Genomic DNA, 5,000 nt, shown 5'->3' with positions numbered 1-5,000 from the left:
TCACTCATATCTTCAATGACACTCAAAGAAGATATTTCTCAGAGGCGATTTCAGTACGTCTTAGAATCCCAGGTGTCACTCATATCTTCAATGACACTCAAAGAAGATATTTCTCAGAGGCGATTTCATTACGTCTTAGAATCCCAGGTGTCACTCATATCTTCAATGACACTCAAAGAAGATATTTCTCAGAGGCGATTTCATTACGTCTTAGAATCCCAGGTGTCACTCATATCTTGAATGACAGTCTTAGAATCCCAGGTGTCACTCAAATCTTAAATGACACGCAACGAAGATATTTCTCAGAAGCGATTTCAATATGTCTTAGAATCCCAGGTGTCACTCAAATCTTAAATGACACGCAACAAAGACATTTCTCAGAAGCGACTTCAATATGTCTTAGAATCCCAGGTGTCACTCAAATCTTTTTCAATATGTCTTAGAATCCTTGATGTCACTCAAATCTTAAATGACACTCAAAGAAGATATTTCTCAGAAGCGATTTCAGTATTTCTTAGAATCCTAGATGACACTCAAATCTTAAATGACACTCAAATAAGATATTTCTCAGAAGCGATTTCACTGTTAAAATCCTAGATGTCACTCAAATCTTAAATGACACTCAAAAGAAGATATTTCACGCAACCAAACCCGACTTTTAAGTCTCACCTTTGTCTACAATCACATCCGTGAACGCACCTCGGTGAATAGAATATTTTCCGAGTGTGATTAGCACTAGACAGTACCTTAATGCATACAAAGAGCCATTTAGCCTCTGGCCATCGTTTAAGGGTGAACATTCAGAAATTTAAAGCAATTTCTACATTTGTATCTGTTCTTGCGAAGGGATGGCTGCATGCAGGGTACAAGTTCTGGTTCAGAAAATTATATTACAATGCAGTTCCCTCTCTATAAAGACAGTATTATCATAATTATCAAAATTTTTCCAACTAAAGCTGAGTTAGAAAATCAGTTCTCTCTCTCTCTCTTTATAAAGTCAGTATTATCATAGTTATCAACATTTTTCCAACCAAAGCTGAGTTAGAAAATCAGTTCTCTCTCTCTCTCTCTCTCTCTCTCTCTCTCTCTCTCTCTCTCTCTCTCTCTCTCTCTCTCTCTCTCTCTCTTAGTTGAGCTACAAAAATAGTTGGAAAAGCATTTCTTTCGCTCTCTATCAAACTAATAAAACCCATGTTTGGAACGTTTACCTTTTCTCTCACTAATCCTCACCATAATCCCTCCTGTCCTTCTGGCCAGACTAAACGTCATCTCATCATCTATACGCTTTTTAAACAAACTTTCTTCTTTGAAACTTTCACTCCTTTGCTCTCGACATGCACACTTCCGGAAAGGATCTTTGAAGTCAATTTTACACTTGGCTTCCTCCGAGGAAGTTTTAAAGTCTCTTTATTCTTTCCTTTGAACTTCGCCAGTTGTAAAATCTTCGTTGAATTCAAAAAAGAGATTCTTTCTACTCTTCTTCATCTTTTTCATATTTTGGTATTTTTGATAAACATGTCATTGACGAGAGAGAGAGAGAGAGAGAGAGAGAGAGAGAGAGAGAGAGAGAGGAGAGAGAGAGAGAGAGAGAGAGAGATTATATAGATAATTAATTAATAATTCATAATTTGACAAATAGCAATACGTTAAATCAGAGACAAAGAAATTTGGACTAAACTTAATGCTAATGTGTGGAGTAAGAAAGGAAGAGTAGAAATTAGAGAAATGAGAGACATGAGGTGATATATATATATATATATATATATATATATATATATATATATATATATATATATACATATATATATATATATATATATATATATATATATATATATATATATATATATATATATATATATATATATATTATATATATACATAAACGATATATTCAAGTAAAGGAGTAATATTACGGTCACCAACCCGTAAAAGATAATAACAAAGTAAGGTAGTAATTTCGGTCGCCTGTATTTTACTGAAATACGGATGAGAATAGTATATTTTTAAGGAGAATTTCCGATTAAAATTACGTTTTTATTTCAACAGTGGCAAATATCCCCTTTCCTTGGAAAAGTATTTATCTTCTTGTTTTTTTTTTAATTGTCAAAATTGAATGTCGTACAAATTTTCCGTAAAAATTTCAACCGTAACCACGTGTTATGCTGAGAGAGAGAGAGAGAGAGAGAGAGAGAGAGAGAGAGAGAGAGAGAGAGAGAGAGGGTCATTGTAAAATGGGCCTATGATACATTAATTAACAAATAAATCATTCTGATATGTTAACATTTTTTGACGAACTAAATTAGGTATAATGTGAAAAATAACAAATCCTCATTTGATAATAGGTTGAATTAAATTAGTTTTGATGTCGCTAGTTACAAGAGAGAGAGAGAGAGAGAGAGAGAGAGAGAGAGAGAGAGAGAGAGAGAGAGAGATTATTTTTAATAAATTTATTACGCCCAAAGACGTCAAACAATGTTACATATTAGCAGTTACATACAGTACATCAGAAATCAACAGGAAAAAAAATAAAGCATTGAATCATCAGTATATCAGTTACAAAAATAACACGTATGAGATCGTATTCCATTATCACAACTACAACTGACAGTTTAGCAGCCACCAAATTGTGGATGACGAGTCAAAATTACGTTTAGGTGGTCATTTTTTGAGTAAATATTGGCAGGTTTGAAGTAAATTTTGTCCTTGAGGTAACAGATTCCTGACAGTGGGGCAATGAAGGCAGTAGTGTTCAATGTTATTGGCATTAGCAAGGTTACACAGTTTACGAGGTGTAGTGTTGTATATCTAGTGTCTCTCCAACCTGCCACACAGGACGATATCCAAACCTTATCCTAGCACTTACGACATTATGCCTACGCACCATAAGTCCACGTCGCCGGTACTTGTGACGGCTCAGCAGAAAGATATCATGATGTATGGAAACACTAGTGCCCCTCTCTGCATCCCTACGCTGTACTGTACAGTCAAAAGCTGCTGAATATATGCTATGTTTAAGGCAGCGAAGTGAGCGCTCAACATTTCTGTCATCAAGGTCCAGCGTGCAGGCAGCTTTAGCAAGACTGTCCACCATGTCATTCCCAGCAAGCCCAATATGGGAGGGCATCCACATGAAGGACAAGACAAGCGAGGCATTGTAAGCAGCAGCGAGTTGACTCAGTAAGTCTCGCACAACACGGCCACAGCTGGGCCTAGAAGATGTCAGTGTCAGGAGTGCAGATTTGGAGTCATAGATCACCAATCCATTCACATTTCTTCTAACAAGTGGAGTTACTGCACCCCATATACCTTGAAGTTCGTAAGTCATATACCTTGAAGTTCGCAATAAGTGGAACTGGATGAGTTTGGCAACCTGTGACCATGCCACCCACCCTCAGGAGATTCTTAAGTGGGGGAGAACATAGCACATGCTGCACTTCCATCTGCCTGTGCTGAGCCGTCAACGTAGATGTGGTGTCCTTTAGGAACTGAAATTGACACTTTGGATATTGTTTCCAAAACCAGCTTCTTCTGTACTGGTATGGGCATCTTAGAGGCTGGTGTGAAAGTGACAGCAGAAATAGGAGCCATGGTGGCAAATCTTGGATGACTGCTTGCTCAGGTACACCGATATCAAGGTGTCGAAGATTTTCACATACTGCCCTAACTAGGTTAAGGCCCCCTGGCCGGAGTTAAGGTCCTGGTGCATCTTCGTCAAGTGATGCTCTGAGGACAGCAGATAAGTTTGGCGTAAATTGTGGAGTGTGTAGACATTTAACAGAAAACAAAGTTACATTGGCATAAATTCTCTCTATTAATGGAGGTAACATGAGTTCGGTCTGCATGTTGACTATTCGAGTGGAAGGAGGGCATCCTAGGATAAACCTCATTACTCTATTTTGGAACAGTTCTAGAGGTTGTAATGCCTGTCTGGGTAATTGAATTAAAGCAGGAGATGAATAGTCAACAACTGACCTTAGGAAGAGGATATAGAGGCTTTAGCCACGGGGATAGATATACCTGTGGGCCTGGTGGCAAGCCACTTGATGGGAGTGAAGCGAGGCTCCAGTCGATCAAGAAGGTTTTTCACCATGGGGTGGATTCGTTGTCGTGCAGGTATAGCAGGGGTGATCCTGACTGGTGCACCTAGATATGTAGATATGTATACTGTGTGTAGTTAGGTATAATATTCCCACCCATAATGAACACTGGCAGGTCTCGGAGATTACTCGTAGAGAAGATTCTGCTTTTCTCTGGGGAGAGTATGAGGCCACAGGAGGTACAGGACCTGTAGAAGTCTTGAAGGACACGCTGAAGGTCTCGAGGGGTAGTGGAGTGGATGCAGACATCATCAGCATAGCAGGTTACAGTAGTTCCAGGGATAGCAGGGAGGAGAGACCGTACACAGGGCACAACTATATTAAAAAGAAATGGGCTCAATACACCGCCCTGAGGTGTGCCAAGCTCAAAATTATTCTGGAGAGAGAGAGAGAGAGAGAGAGAGAGAGAGAGAGAGAGAGAGAGAGAGAGAGAGAGAGAGAGAGAGAGAGAGAGAGAGAGAGAGAGAGAGAATTAGGGGAGCGCACACTTTCTTTGAAGTTTGAGTAAAACATTTTTCACATCAAAGCGTAGGAAACTTTTTATACAGCATACTTTAAACTATTTTCTATCATCTTCGTTAAATATCATAATACGTCACCCAATGGCCCCCAATTCAACTCATATTAATTAAATTAAACTAATATTCTTATTCCTTCGTGTTCTATGCTCTTATAAAATCATATACGCTAAAATATATTTTTATACGTAATATGGACATTCACTCAACTACGCTCAGTACCTTCATATTGTTCTACATTATACAAACTTAATTATGTAAAACATTGGGTAATGTATTCAACAGTTAACATAATTGTTTGGTGATTAGCCAAGTCTTTTCAGTACACGTACATAAACTTACATTAAGGACAACTTAGGTAAGTCCAGTGATTACATAATTG

Source organism: Palaemon carinicauda, chromosome 24, assembly GCF_036898095.1.
Source record: "Palaemon carinicauda isolate YSFRI2023 chromosome 24, ASM3689809v2, whole genome shotgun sequence".
NCBI lineage: Eukaryota > Metazoa > Arthropoda > Malacostraca > Decapoda > Palaemonidae > Palaemon > Palaemon carinicauda.
This window is presented reverse-complemented; position numbering follows the sequence as displayed.